Below are 15187 nucleotides of genomic sequence, written 5' to 3' on the forward strand. Positions count from 1 at the left end.
TGGTTTGCAAATATTTTCTCCCAGTTCATAGGTTATCTTTTCACTTTGTTTAAGGTTTCCTTTGCTGTGTAAAAGCTTTTAAGTTTAATTAGGTCCCATTTGTTTATTTTTGTTTTTATTTCCATTACTTTAGGAGACGGATCCAAAAAAATATTACTGCGATTTAGGTCAAAGAGTGTTCTTCCTATGTTTTTCCTCTAGGAGTTTTATAGTATCTGGTCTTACATTTAGGTCTTTAATCCATTTTGGGTTTATTTTTGTATATAGCGTAGAAAGTGTTCTAATTTCATTCTTTTACATGTAACTGTCCAGTGTTCCTAATACCACTTATTGAAGAGACTGTCTTTTGTCCATTGTATATTCTTGCCTCCTTTATCATAGATTAATTGACCATAAGTGTGTGGGTTTACTTCTGGGCTTTCTATCCTGTTCCATTGATCTATATGTCTGTTTTTGTGCCAGTACTATACTGTTTTGATTACTGTACTTTTGTAATATAGTCTGAAGTCAGGGAGCATGATTCCTCCAGCTCTGTTCTTCTTTCTCAAGATTGTTTTGGCTATTTGGGGTCTTCTGTTTTTTCCATACAAATTTAAAAAAAATTGTTCTAGTTCTATGAAAAGTGCCATTGGTGATTTGATAGGGTTGCATTGAATCTGTAGATTGCCTTCAGTAGTATTGTCATTTTAACAATATTGATTCTTCCAATCCAAGAAGACAGTACATCTTCCATCTGTTTGTGTCATCTTCAATTTCTTTCATCAGCGTCTTACAGATTTCGGAGTGCAGGGGTCTGTCACCTCCTTCAGTAGGTTTATCCCTAGGTATTCTATTCTTTTTGATGGTAAATGGGATTGTTTCCTTAATTTCTCTTTCTGATGTTTCATTGTTAGTATATAGAAATGCAATAGATTTATTAATTTTGTATCCAGCAACTTTACAGAATTCATTGATGAGCTCTAGTAATTTTCTGGTTGCATCTCTAGAATTTTCTATGTATTGCATCATGTCATCTGCAAACAGTGACAGTTTTATTTCTTTTCAAATTTGGATTCCTTGTATTTCTTTTTCTTCTCTGATTGCTGTGGCTAGGACTTCTAAAACTGTGTTGAATAAAAGTGGCTAGAGTGGACATCCTTGTCTTGTTCCTGATCTTAGAGGAAATGCTTTCAGCTTTTCACCATTGAGTATGATGTTAGCTGTGGGTTTGTCATATATGACCTTTATTATGTTGAGTTATGTTCCCTCTGTGCCCAGTTTCTGAAGAGTTTTTATCATAAATGGATACTGAATTTATCAAAAGCTTTTTCTGCATCTATTGCGATGACCATATGGTTTTTATTCTTCAGTTTGTTAATGTGGTGCATCAAGTTGATCAATTTGCAGATATTGAAAAATCCTTGCATCCCTGGAATAAATCTGACTTATCATGATGTATGATCTTTTAAGATATTGTGAGAGCCAGTTCGCTAGTATTTTGTTGAGGATTTTTGCCTCTGTGTTGGTCAGTGGTATTGGCCTGTAATTTTCTTTTTTTGTGATATCTTTGTCTGGTTTTGGTATCAGGATAATAATACTGGCCTCATAGAATGAGTTCTGAAGTGTTCCTTCCTCTGCATTTTTTTGGAATAGTTTCAGAAGGATAGGTGTTAACTCTTCTCTAAATGTTTGGTAGAATTCACCTGTGAAGCCATCTGGTCCTGGACTTTTGTTTGTCAGGAATTTTAAAATTATTGATTCAATTTTAGTACTGGTAATTGGTCTGTTCATATTTTCTGTTTCTTCCTGTTTCAGTCTTGGGAGATTTTACCTTTCTAGGAATTTGTCCATTTTTTCCTAGGCTGTCCATTTTATTGGCATATAGTTGCTCATAGTAGTCTTTTATGATTCTTTATATTTCTGTGGTGTCAGTTGTAACTTCTCCTTTTTCATTTCTGATTTTATTGATTTGGACCCTCTCCCTTTTTCTCTTGATGAGTCTGGCTAAAGGTTTATCAATTTCGTTCATCTTTTCAAAGAACCACCTTTTAGTTTCATTATCTTTTCTATTGTTTTCTTAAGTCTCTGCACATTCCTATCAGTTTTATCACCCATTGTTCTTAGAGTGCACAGAACCACTTTAAGAAGGCAACATTGTTCAACCAACATTGTTGCTTCATTCAACAAATGTCTGAGGGCTTTCTGTTTACCTTTCAGCATCCTATGCCCTGGGGATACAGCAGTCATGTTTTTTTAAGTAAACTGAATGTTCCAGGTTTAGGATCAAATTTCTTTTCCTGATCCACCTTACATTATAAATATTTACATTTTGGATAAGTTCCTATGCTTATACATTGTTACCACTTAATGCATATTTATTGAATTAATTAACAGCTGACAAAATCTTTTCTCCATTCCTTACTAATGTGATTTTAGAGCTTATTCAAATCCTTGGGACAGACAGTTGAAGAATATATAGTTTAGGCTGAGTGTTTTAAGCAATTTTTTAGATATCCTCTTTTCTTTGGCTGTATTGACCTGCTCTCAACTTCATTTATAAGAAAGTGGATGATCTCTTATATTTTTTTATTCCTTCACAGTGACTTGTCCCCCAAACTAATGACTTTTTCCAGGACTTCTCTCTTTATTAATTGAGATATAATTCACATATAAAATTCACCCTTTCAATGTGTACAATTGAGTGGTTTTTAGCATATTCACAGAATTGTGCAACAATTGCCACTATGTAATTCCAGAACATTTTCATCACCCAAAAAAGAGACTCCATACCCATTAGCAGTCACTTCCTATTCCTCTCTTCCCACACAGGCCCTGGCAACTACTTTCTGTCTCTGTGGATTTGCCTCCCCTGGACATTTCATATAAATGGAATCATACAATACATGGCTTTTTGTGTGTGGCTTCTTTCACTTGGCGTAATATTTTCAGTGTTACTCCATGTTATAGCATGTGTCAGTACTTCACTTCTGTTTGTGGCCAAATAATATTCCATTGTATATGGATATACCACATTTTATTTATCCATTTGTCGGCTGATGGACATTTGAACCGTTCCCACTCTTTGAATAATGCTGCTATGAACATTCATATACAAGTTTTTGTGCGGACATATGTTTTCAGTTATCTTTGGTATATACCTAGGAATGGAATTGCTGCTTCATATGATAACTCTGTGTTTAACTTTTTGAGAAACTGACCTCTCTTCAACAATAACTTCCTTTGATCACTTTCCTTTTTGAAAGCTTTCCTTTCCTGGCTTCCCTTTTCTCCTGTACCAGGTCTACTCTAGCTCTCCTGTTTACTTTGGTCTTCTTCAGTTTTCTGAGTTATCACTTTTATGAAAATAACTCAGAGATTTTTCTTTTTTCATAATTAATTTATGTATTTTTGGCTGCGTTGGGTCTTCATTGCCACGCACAGGCTTTCTCTAGTTGCGGCGAGCGGGGGGCTACTCTTCATTGTGTACGGGCTTCTCATCGTGGTGGCTTCTCTTATTGTGAAGCATGGGCTGTAGGCACATGGGCTTCAGTAGTTGTGGCACGTGGACTCAGTAGTTGTGGCTCGCGGGCTCTAGAGTGCAGGCTCAGTAGTTGTGGTACACGGGCTTAGTTGCTCCGCAGCATGTGGGATCTTCCTGGACCAGGGCTTGAACCCATGTCCCCTGCATTGGCAGGCGGATTCTTAACCACTGCACCACCAGGGAAGCCCCTCAGACATTTTTCTAAATTCTTTACACTTTGAATGGCCCACAACCTTCTTATGTTTAATACGTTGAAAGCCAAACTTTCTCCCACTCCCTATTTTTAGTAATTTTACCAACATTCTTCTTGATGCCCAGGTGCTAGGCCTGTAAATTTTTGTGGGTTATTACTTCACCCCAGCTACCTATATTCCGTTTACTACCATGTATAGGTGATTCATCCCTACTGGAGTGTCTCATTGTTTCTTCTTTCTCTTCTCACTATTCTAACCCTGATTCTGGCCATTGTCATACCACTGCAGTTTTCTTTCTGGTGGCTCCCTGTTTCTAGTCTTCCCACCTTTAAAATATTTGCCAGGGGCTTCCCTGGTCGCACAGTGGTTAAGAATCCACCTGTCAATGCAGGAGACACGGGTTCGAGCCCTGGTCCGGGAAGAACCCACATGCCACGGAGCAACTAAGCCCGTGTGCCACAACTACTGAGCCTGCACTCTAGAGCCCGCAAACCATAACTACTGAGCCCACGTGCCACAATTACTGAAAGCCGTGCGCCCAGAGCCTGTGCTCTGCAACAAGAGAAGCCACCGCAATGAGAAGCCTGCGCACCGCAACGAAAGAGTTGCCTCCACTCACCACAACTAGAGAAAGCCCACGCACAGCAACAAAGACCCAACGCAGCCAAAAATAAATAAATATGCTCATTGTATAAAGAGAATGGGAAAAGAAGGGTTACGACTAGCAACTTACGACAACATTTCTCCTCCAGAAGAAACAAAATTGTATGTGAAAGGCAATATAAATTTATTATACTATTCCTGTATGCTATGAATATTTATATAGTCATAATACTGTAAATAATTAACATTATTTAACCTAAAAATGGGGTATAACTATTTTGGTAGGATGAGGGAGGAAAGAGAGCAGGAGAAATCATTTCCCATCTTAGGAAGCCAGTAGATAATTGCTGAAATTGAAAAATTAGTAACAGCAGAAATATGACAGTTAATTATCAGAAGAAAAACAGCTAAAAGATTTGGAAAGTAATTGCTTCTGGAGAGCAGAAATCAAGGGAGAGGATGGAGCAGGAGGCTGCTCTTTAACTTTATTAGCCTTGTAATACTCTTTAACTTTTAAAATTATGTGTATGTAGTATTTTGATAAAAATTGAAATTTAAAAGCTATCCACCTTGTAATTCCCTTACTCAAAAAATTTCAAAGAGTTTCTATTTCCTGCTGTACAGATGATAAATTCCTTGTCATTTTTTAAGCCTCATATTATATTCTGCTTTATATGAGCCTTTGCTTCCCACTGAACTGATATTAGCCCTTGAACCCTGATTCACCTTGAGCAGTAGCCTCTTTCTTCCTTGAATCATTCTCCCCCTCTCCTCCTTTCCAAATCCTTTCCTCCTTCCTTTAAGCCCTAGCTCCTATTTCTTCCCTAAGCTTTCCTGGTTTCCCCTCCCCAAGCCCAGTGACCTTTCCTAAACAGCTGTGGCTCTAGTCATCTGTACCATTCATTAGACACTTAAGTGGCCTTTTCTTGTTTGTAATGTTTTTTTTTTAAGATAATTTCTGAGATGGATTATTTTTTTTTAATTTATTTATTTATGGCTGTGTTGGGTCTTCGTTTCTGTGCGAGGTCTTTCTCTAGTTGTGGCAAGCGGGGGCCACTCTTCATCGCAGTGCACGGACCTCTCACTATTGCAGCCTCTCTTGTTGCGGAGCAGGAGCACAGGCTCCAGAAGCGCAGGCTCAGTAGTTTTGGCTCACGGGCTTAGTTGCTCTGCGGCGTGTGGGATCTTCCCAGACCAGGGCTCGAACCCGTGTCCCCTGCATCGGCAGGCAGACTCTCAACCACAGCGCCACCAGGGAAGCCCCTGTAATGTTTTTGACATAACTCTTATCTCCCCAACTGGATTATTGGCTTCAACCAAGCAAGAAGGACATCATATTACCATTTTATGTACATCTTCCACTATGTATGTTTGATAGATATATGTTTAATATTCAGTTCTCATTCAGCCATCAAAAAGCCTCTGGTTTGAGATCACTACTCTATTCTGGGCATGTCTCAGGACTCCGTACTTTGGTCTAAAACTCTATCTCTGTCAGTCTTAGTGAGGTTGAAAGCCAAGGTTTTATCTCTTTGCTGGTGATACTGTCATTGGTTGGCACAGTGTGCTTGTTTTTATAAAACAACATGGATGGTGATTTAGGGCAGAGGATATATTGGTTGAGGGTGTGGAATCTGGATTGGCTGGTTTGCATGCTTGTAGGCAATTGTTTGCTATCTCTAGGAATTAACTAATACAGGGAGGGGCAGTCTATCAGTCTGTGTGGCCCCCAAGATATCAAAGCACCATAAAATATAGAAAACAAAACCCACTTAATACAGTGACGCGCACACACACACAAAATTTAATTTGCTATTTCAGTGGTTTCTTGGAGCTCCTGAAGACTGTCTATAGACCCAGTGTTTAAAACCCAGTCTGGGCCCTGGGAGCTCTATGCCTTTGAATACAGTAGTTGAGTTTAGGCTACCTCTTCATAAGAAGGTCTGTAGTTAACAGAGTGTAGCAGCTGCTCAATTTTTTATGGTAAAGCTTTCCTTTCTACTTTCTTTTGACTTTTACCCTAAGAGCTTATTTGTGGGTATTTTGTGCGAAGAGGGATAAGCCTGTATCCCCTAATTGCTACATCAAGTCTGTACTCCTAGGGCCTCCTGATGACATTTTAAATACATGGAAATTTGAATGCATGAACTGTCTGGTGCTGATTCTTTGCTGCATTTCTGCTCTGGCACCTGCTCCTCTCTACTTGGAGTTTATCCCATTGCCTAATTCTGTACATTGTCTCCAAACCTTTCATTAAGCATTGTTGGAAATTTTGCTTTTTAACCTCAGCATCCCCGCTTATCTTTTCAACAGAAACAGAACTGTCTCTGGCTACTAGGCATTTCCTTGAGTGAAAAGCTCCCCATCTCGCCTTTTCTGACTTTTCAGAGCATGAAATGGCTGTGGTAATCCTGTTGGCCTCAAGGCAAGAGCCTTGCAGAGGCAGACAAAGGGGACACCGTGCTCCCAGCTCAGATCCTCCAGAGGCCAAAGGCAGAAACTTTTTAACCTTAAACCAGCTTGCAGTGGAAAACCTGGCCACCCCTGCTTTGTTTTGGCTGCAGTTAAGAAGGAAGTAAATTCCTAGAGTGTTTCTCCTGCATGTAACCATCAATTTCTTAGTGCCCTGAGTACTGTATTTTGTAGATTTCCAGAGGTTGGGTACTTTCCTAGAGTTCAGAAATCAAACAAAAGTGGTTTTAGGAATTCTGGAGGTGTCCTTCTGCTGGTTGAATGGATATTTCTCAAAGCCAAAGGTACTCTGGCTCCAGGGCAACAAACTGAGTTGCAACTGTGTGGTTTGTGCAAAGTGCTATTTTTAGGGCACAAGGACTGAGAGGTACTTAAGTCTCTCACAGGGATTTAAGATAGTCCGTACTCCGCTAACAATATAGTAGTAAGAGTCTACACATAGTCAAAGAAACCTTTGTTTCTGTGCTTAATACAGAGTTATCGCACACCTTCTGTGGCAGAGCATCAAGATATTTCATACAAAGATGAGAAAATCATGTGTTGTCTTCCTGTCAAAAGAACCTATTTATGGGAATTCCCTGGTAGTCCAGTGGTTAGGTCTCGACTCTTTCACTGCTGGGGGCCCGGGTTCAATCCCCTGGTCAGGGAACTAAGATCCTGCAAGCCGCATGATGTGGCCAAAAACCAAACAGGGAACCTATTTATAATGGAGTGTGGGGATTCAGGTCCAGGGAAAGTGTTGAGCAGGAACAGAGCAAGTATACTTGGCTTACAGATTTTGAGTTGGACCTCTGGTGGACTGAATTTTGTACTTGTCTTAAGTGGACTGAATAATGGCAGAGTCCTGCCTGGACAGGAGGGTAGGAGATAGAGCAGAAGGAATATGACAGAATAAGAGAGAGAATCAAAATGCTATGGGGCTTCCAAAGAGAGGATCATGTCAGGTTAATGAGATCAGTAGACTTCTTGGAAAAAGGGATTGGGAGAGTCCTTGATCAGGGACGGGGGTTGGGGGAATTTTAGGAAACATTTGTTAGGAGAGAGAGGAAAGAGTCTAGATAGTAGGAACAGTATGAAGCAAAGTATAAAAGTGGAGATATATTTAAAACATATTTCCAGAAACACATGACTAATGAGCAGTAAGAGATAAGCACAGAAATGTAGATGGCGGACAGATTGTTGAGGGCCTTGAATAACAAACCAAGGAACCAAGCTCAGTTTAGGCAACGAGGAGCCATTAGAGATTTTTGAGCAGATGAGTGACACAATTAAAACTCTGCTTTTAGGGCTTCCCTGGTGGCACAGTGGTTGAGAGTCCGCCTGCCGATGCAGGGGACACGGGTTCGTGCCCCGGTCCGGGAAGATCCCACATGCCGCGGAGCCTGCGAGTCCGGAGCCTGTGCTCCGCAGCGGGAGGGGCCGCAGCAGTGAGAGGCCCGCGTACCGCCAAAAAAAAAAAAAAAAAAAGATGGATTGGAGTGAGGAGAGTGGAGAGGAAGATAGATAGATGATTTTGTAAAGGACAAGGGCCCATAACTTAGTGGTAACTGCAAGATTCTTTCATGATGTTACTTACTCACACCCTAAGTGGCCTATAGAGAAGTTTGCATGTTGTCATGCATTCTTTATGATGACTACGGACAGAGTTCGTCTTTAAAAGGTAAGGGTACCATCATGCTCACTGGCTTTCAGGCATCCCTGAAGAGTGATAGCAGGCCCAGTGTTTCCTTAGGAGTTTATCTCAGCAGCTCTGGCAGAAAGGAAGAGACTAAAACATATCTTAAACTCCTTTGCTTTCCCTTGTGAAATATCCCTTTCAAAAACTAGAATTTTGCCACAGGCCTGTCTCAGAAATTTATCTAACCTGACATTAAAAATAAATCTTAGGTTTCTTCAAGGTAAGATTTTTTTTTTTTTTTTTTTTTTGTGGTACGCAGGCCTCTCACTGCTGTGGCCTCTCCCATTGCGGAGCACAGGCTCTGGACGTGCAGGCTCAGCAGCCATGGCTCATGGGCCCAGCCACTCCGCAGCATGTGGGATCTTCCCGGACCGGGGCATGAACCCGTGTCCCCTGCATTGGCAGGCGGACTCTCAACCACTGCGCCACCAGGGAAGCCCTGGTAAGATGTTTTAAGGTGGCATCTAAGAGAAAAGCTTAGGGCTGGGCATCTGTTTGTACATTTCATCTGTGCAGACAGACTGTTCCTAGTGTGAACCCAGGAAGCCTATGGCCTTAGAGCCTCCGCTTTTGTTGGGTACAAAGTTTGTGTGACCATATGCCATTCATAGCTGCCTGCTGGATGGTTTCACCAGTGCAGTAGCTCAGGCTTTACATGGTATAAACTTGATTCAGTGAGACACAGGATATGTTTCTGTGGGAGAAATCTTTCATGTCAAGAATTCCAAGTAAACGGAATATGGCCATCTCTGCCCACCTTTGGAATTTAGTGGGACTCCACATCCCAGAGTATTTCACTTTAGCCAATTGCTGCCTCACCCGTTCTTTGTTGGACAAGGCTTGAGATTGTGGGGAAGCATTTAAAATAAAGGTCTTTACCTTGTGTCCCCAGCTTCTTGCTTGTTTACTTCCCTCCTATCCCCTTTCTCCCTCCCTTCAATAGTGAGAAATTTTTTTAATATAAAGAAGTATAAATACATACATACAGGCACACAAATATATAACAAGCATCTGTGCCGCCACACCAAGATTTAATAGTTGTTAACAGTTTGCCCTGCTTGCCTCAATTCTTTTTTTTTTTTTCTGGCTGCCACGCAGCATGCAGGATCTTAGTTCCCCCGACCAGGGATCGAACCCATGCCCCCTGCAGTGCAAGCGGGGAGCCCTAACCACTGGGCCTCCAGGGAATTTCCCCCCTCAGTTCTTTTTTTTTTTTTTTTTTAATGTGGAACACTTCACGAATTTGCGTGTCATCCTTGCGCAGGGGCCATGCTAATCTTCTCTGCATTGTTCCAATTTTAGTATATGTGCCGCCGAAGCGAGCACCCCCCTCAATTCTTAAAAATAAAATCTTTTTAGATAAAGTCGAAGTTCCCTTTGACTTCCATAATTATATTTCCCGTTCTACCTAGAGGCAGCCTCTATCATGAATTTGGTTTATATAATTGCAGTCCCTCTTTTATAACTTAATATGTTAGTAAAATATCATTGCTTTGTGTTTGTTTTTTTTAATTTATTTATATTTTTGGCTGCGTTGGGTCTTCATTGCTGGGCGCAGGCTTTCTCTAGTTGCGGCGAGCAGGGGCTACACTTTGTTGCAGTGTGCAGGCTTCTCATTGCGGAGACTTCTCTTTGTTTTGGAGCATGGGCTCTAGGCACACGGGCTGCAATACTTGTGGCTCGCGGTCTCTAGAGCACAGGCTCAGTAGCTGTGGCGCACGGGCTTAGTTGCTCCGCGGCATGTGGGATCTTCCCGGACCAGGGCTCGAACCTGTGTCTCCTGCATTAGCAGGTGTATTCTTAACTACTGCGCCACCAGGGAAGCCCTGCTTTGTGTTTTAAGAGTTGTATTTTTATAAATGGTATCATACCATATGTATCATTTTTACAACTTTTATAATTCAATATTATGTTTTTCATCAATCCACAATGACACAGTTTGATTGATTTGGTTTGTTCCTTTTAATTGTTGCCCAGTATTCATTTATATACATTATTCCCTATTGAAGAACATGAAACTTTCTAGATATTTACTATAACAACATGCCTTGAACTTCCTTGACATATGTCCTTGTGTACATCTGTAGCATTTTTTGTAAGATATTCACCCATAGGTGGAATTGTTCTGACTCCTTTTTAGTCAAATAGCACAGATTTATTGGTTACCAAAGACATAACCCTCTTCTTAGATGTATGAAGGGCATCTCAGAGTATCATTCTGACTGTCACTTGGTAAAAATGGAAAACTTGAGGTTTTTGAATTTTATTGCAAACCCAGGATCAAGGAGTTTTTCTCAAGTCCTTCAACCAATTAGCTTTATAGAACAAATAAATGTATATGTTGAATATAGGGGATATTAAATGGTAAAACGTACAAGTTTTCCATAGATCATTATAAAGGTAACTTCTCACTCTTCCTGTTTTCCCTTTTAAATCTTGTTTAAAAAAACCCCAAAACTGGGCTTCCCTGGTGGCGCAGTGGTTGGGAGTCCGCCTGCTGATGTAGGGGACGCGGGTTCATGCCCCTGTCCCGGAGGATCCCACATGCCGCGGAGCAGCTGGACCCGTGAGCCATGGCCGCTGAGCCTGTGCGTCTGGAGCCTGTGCTCCGCGATGGGAGAGGCCACGACAGTGAGAGGCCCGCATACCGCAAAAAAAAAACAAACCCCAAAACCAAACAGGTCCATTGTAATTCAGCTAATATCAAAATATGTACTGTAAAATGCTTAAGTCTCTCCTCACCACTCTTATCCTCAGTCCCATTCCCCAAAGGGAATTCTAAGTCCTGCGACTGTACAGTATTTAAAATTTAAGTATAAAGTTGACCCCTTTCTCTCAAGGAGTTCACCATCTTTGGAGTATATCTTTCCAAATTTTTCTCTATGCCTCATCACACACATATATATTTATATACCTATTTTTTTCTTCATTTTGTTTTTTTATAGAGATGGGATCATACAGAACAATATATCAAGGACATCTTTCTGTGTCAGTACATATAGATCTACTTTATTCTCTTGGATGGCTGAATGGTGTTCCATAGTATAATTGACCATAGTTTGTTAAGCTGTTTTTTTCTCGATGGATGTTTCAGTTTATTTATAATTAAAGACATGCTCTTTTTGCAAACTGTAATTGCTTAGTCCCATTCCTGGATGTATATACTGGACTGAAAATTAACATATGATTTGGTTCTTTATAATTCAGCCTGTCCCTATAATAGATATAGATAGTAAGGACTGTCTAGGGCATGTCTTCTCACTTGTGGAAGGACAGTTCATAAGGCTAGCAGTGACCTTCCTTGCAGCTCCCATTGGTGCTCCTCACGCTTTGTAACTGTATGAATGGCAAAATTCTAAGTTCTGCGACTGTACAATATTTAAAATTTAAGTGAAAAGTTGACCCCCTTCTCTCAAGGAGTTCACTATCTTAAAGAAGAAAGAGACCAGGCAGTATCAACTGAAAATTGATGGCTAAGTGTACACAGAGATATAAACACTTGAACTCATTGCAGACTTTATATACAGGTAACCTACAAGATGACAAATGTTTTGTGTTATGAAAATGGCTAATGCTGTGTGGGGAGGGATTTCTCCCTAATTCTGAAAAGCTTCCAGAAGGAGGTGAGATTTTATTTAGATTTTATCCAGATTGTTGTCTAGCTTCTAGGTGCATCCTTCTAAGCAGTATCTCAATATGGGGCTTGTTAATAATGCTTTTCCACTTTGTGCCTGATATTAATGTCTGAACAGTGGATTTTAATTAGAAACTATTTCAAATTAGCTATCTTTATGTGACAAGTGTTGTTCTCCCAGGATCCCAGAGCACATGCCTGGCTCTGGGGACTACTCACGTTTCCGAGCAGTTTGTGGTTTGAAACAGGCCCATTTACCAAGGTCTCTCCCACTTATTTTTGCTCCAGACTTTCCACCAGTTGGTGCCTGCACTTTAGAACAAAGGTCTAGAATCTTTTTTCCACCTCTGATCTGGAAAAAAACAGCCAGGCTGGGCCAGTAGGACAGAATGTCTTTTTGAGTATCTTAAAGGATCTAGTTACTAAGATTTTTGTCAGGCTCACTTTTAGCATAATCAGGATGTAGTTTTTACAAAATGCTCAACCATCTTCCTTTAAGCAGCTGCCGCCACATGGATTAGGAATTACTAACCTTTTGACCTTACTCAAAAAACCCTAGTCCCTTTACAAAAACTAAGTCAGCTGGATGCTTTATCTCAATGTCGCAAGTCCTAAAATATGCAATATTTCCCTTGCACTAACTTGCAGGAAACCCATATGATCCTCGACCTTATAGATGTTTCCTTCACTCCAAAGTGAATGTGCAGTTGGCAGTCAAGACTGAGTATTGTATTCTGTATCCACTTTTTGATCTAACTTCACCTTTGCCCTCCAAGCCCAAGGGGCTTCTTTGTTGGCCCTCAGAGCTTACTCAGCCTTTCTGTCCCTGGGTAAATAGTAATGTGGCAGTGATTGCAGTGAAGTGACACCATGCTGTCCTTGGAGCTCGAGTCTCCTCTAAACTGAGTGAGCCAGGCTTGAGTTAGAGTCTCAGAGGCTTGGGGCCTCTGTGCCTTCCCCTCTGGGAGCAGCCTGTGGCCTCTTTCTTATATGCTGGCCCCAACTGACTCAGCCCAGTAATGCTGTACCCCGAAATGTACAGGTGTGATTTGACAGGAGCTTTTCACCCTTTACAAACTGGGCCTCCTAATGAGAATGTAGGCTCATAGAGCAATAATTCACGTGTAGGTGGCCTGTAAGGAAAGTTTTAACAAAAGAGTTGGTTGAGAAGCTGATTTATTTTCTTGCTTTAACTCTCTTGTCATGTGCTGAGTGGGGGCGTAAGAGGAGGGGCGGGTGGGGAATGGTGCTGCTGAAAGCATTTGTCTTCATTTCTGCCATCTCCCAGTGTTTATTACCCTGTGATCGGCAGATGAGGAAAGCTGCCAGTCAAACCCACGTTCAGCACATTTCCATTTCCCTTCATTGCAGATTTTAGGCTTTTGAAATTTGCATCCTCTTTGCAGCAGTAAAGGTCGTTTCCCTCCTGCTGCTGACAAGCCCAAGACCCTCTGGTCCAATTCTTCTCACTTGTGCTTCCACCAAACAATAAAAGCCGCAGGAGCCTCAGCAATCTAAGACAGGTGATTGGTGAGAGCTGTTCAGTGTTTGAGTCGGTCAGTCGCTCTCTTTATCTTTCTCTCTCACCTCTTATCTCCCTCAGTACTTTTCCCCGCCTCCCCCCACCCCATCTCTGCCCATCCGTCTGCTGCTCAGGCACCCACTGTAAGCAGCCCCGTTGTGCAACGGTGAGATGATGACAGCTTTCCGGACTCCTTTCCTGGCTTCACTCGGGGACCTGCCTAAGCCAGTGTCCTTCCAGCAGCAGAGGTTGCTAGGACCTAAATATAGGAAATGCCAGGTTGTGGGGGATGTGGAAGTGGAGGTAGAGTAATTCTTAATACTCTCATCCACCTGCATGTCTTCAGTCAGAAGTAGAGGCTTTGAGGAAATCCCTGCCTGGTGGGAGTCAACGCAAGGTTTTTTGTTTTTGTTTTGGGGTTGTTGGGCTTTTTTTTCCTCCGTTTCTCCTGAACACATTGGGGTTTGGAATGCTGTTCCTAAATATCTTTCGGTAGCATGTGTTCTTGTGAGCTTATTTGTGTTTGTCTTAAATAATGTTTGTGGGTGGAAGAAATGTAATGATATTCATTTCTTTGAAAATGGATGTTCTGCTTTCATAATTACTTTTCCCAATTACATCATTAGTGTAAGTGTAGATAATTGCTTCATTAGGACATACATATCGAAGAAGGGGAGGTCTACAGAATGGGTGATGAAAACAGGCCTCAACGTCTTCATCTACCCACGCAGGAGCATCTTAGCTTGACTTCAGAGAGCTAGCAGGTACCAGTCACCCTGCCAACAGTCAAGATTAATCCTGGGTTTTAATGTGATAGGAGGAAGGAGTGAGGACCCAGTGAAGAGCAGCTTACTCCTTTGCTTTAGGCTGGTGATGCTTTGCTGAACTCCTGCTGATACTGGTACCAACAAGGCACCGTGATTTAATCATTGACGATCTCTGAATTGGGAAGCAAAGTAGTCTTGTGGCAGCCCCACCACCTTTGGACTTTCTGGAGCTTTCTAGGACTATTGGCATGAGCCCTGTGCTCTGTTTGACCTCTTTGAATGACTTTTTTTTTTTTTTTGGAATGGCTTTTTAAGGGGAAATGGCCATGCCAGGCCTAGAAGTTACATTCTCCCATCAGACCTAAGGACCACCTGTAGGTTTGAATATGACTGATTTCACACCATGTCTGTGAATGACTTTATGTGTGCGCTATCTAGTTGTGCATTCTTTTTTTTATATAAATTTATTTATTTTATTTTACTTTTTTTTTTTTTTTTGGCTGCGTTGGGTCTTCGTTGCTGCGTGTGGACTTTCTCTAGTTGCAGCGAGTGGGGGCTACTCTTCGTTGCGGTGCGCGGGCTTCTCATTGCGGTGGTTTCTCGTTGCGGAGCACGGGCTCTAGGCGCACGGGCTTCAGTAGTTGTGGCATATGAGCTTCAGTAATTGTGACACGCGGGCTCTAGAGCTCAGGCTCAGTAGTGTGGCACACGAGCTTAGTTGCTCTGCGGCATGTGGGATCTTCCCGGACCAGGGCTCGAACCCATCTCCCCTGCATTGGCAGGCAGATTCTTAACCA

At 41.6% G+C, this 15187-nt stretch overlaps 1 protein-coding gene and 1 non-coding gene across 11 annotated transcripts in view; one reads left to right on the plus strand and one right to left on the minus strand.

The window, feature by feature from the left end:
- AMBRA1 (autophagy and beclin 1 regulator 1) overlaps nucleotides 1–15187 on the plus strand; it is a 175544-nt gene that overhangs the window by 101782 nt on the left and 58575 nt on the right. The gene's annotated exons all lie outside the window — the stretch shown is intronic.
- LOC115857705 (U6 spliceosomal RNA) lies at nucleotides 9687–9793 on the minus strand. Its single transcript, XR_004041352.1, has one exon. It is a non-coding gene; the product is annotated as a U6 spliceosomal RNA (small nuclear RNA).

Source organism: Globicephala melas, chromosome 8 (genome assembly GCF_963455315.2).
Source record: "Globicephala melas chromosome 8, mGloMel1.2, whole genome shotgun sequence".
Lineage (NCBI taxonomy): Eukaryota > Metazoa > Chordata > Mammalia > Artiodactyla > Delphinidae > Globicephala > Globicephala melas.